Here is a 1,162-nt window from a genome sequence, read left to right on the forward strand (position 1 = left end):
TATATATATATATACATCCATACATACATATATACATTCATATTAAGATATATATATAAGATATATATATATATCTATATAATCTATATATATATTTATATAGTGTGGATTTAGTGAATGTATGTATGTATATATAGTTAAATATGTATGTATATATATTTAATGTATACATATGATATATGTATATATGTATATATGTATATATAATAGATATTGATATATATATATTATATCAATATATATAGATATATATTTATATATATAGTATATATATAGATATCTATATATTATATAATATTTGGTGTTTTATATGTATATGTATATATAATATAGTAATATATGTATGTATATATATATATATATATATATTATATATAGTATATATATATAATATATATATAAATATATATAATATATATATATATATATATATAATCAATGTATGTATATATATGCACTTTTTTTTCTTTTCTTTTTCTCTCTCTCCCAAAAAGTTCTATTGCTTTAGCAGAAGAGTCAAAGGATACTTAATGTACATGATTACTGTACTCTCCCCTCTCATGGTGCTGTGATATCACCCCCTTGTTAGGTTGTTTTTATGTAGGTCTGGTCAAGTCAGCTTTTATTTTTGGGAATAAATAGGTAGGATATGTAGTACATCCTTGGAAGAAATGGGTAAAAAGGGATGTTAGGTTCCTTTTCTGCCAAGATCTCTTGACCTCATTATTACTCTGTCTCTCTCTCTCACTCTTTCACTCTTTCCCCTTTTTGATTCTACTCTGTTTTGATATTATAGTGGCTACCTTTGTTTTGTTTTTTTATATATATCATGGACGTGTTCACTTCCTAAAATGACATACAGTTACCTCTGCAATGGTGCAGAGTTTATTTAGGAATTTCCGAAATAGTACCGTTTTCAGATTGTTTTCTCTGAGCTAAATTGTCACATAGCGTACTGCAAAAGGACCATGTGGAAGAAATAGCATCTGGCTGTACAGAGCAGAAAATTGTTAAATCTTTTATTAGAAATAAATTTCATAATCTGTAAGATTATTCCTGATATAATCACAGCAGTGCATACAATGTGATGTGGTTGTGTAACCTTATTTATACAGCAGGACGGTTGTTGGAGGTATTGTCTCTCTCTATCTGTGTAATTATA

Source organism: Penaeus japonicus, unplaced genomic scaffold, assembly GCF_977035675.1.
Source record: "Penaeus japonicus unplaced genomic scaffold, GWHDUDI00000001_assembly GWHDUDI00000012, whole genome shotgun sequence".
NCBI lineage: Eukaryota > Metazoa > Arthropoda > Malacostraca > Decapoda > Penaeidae > Penaeus > Penaeus japonicus.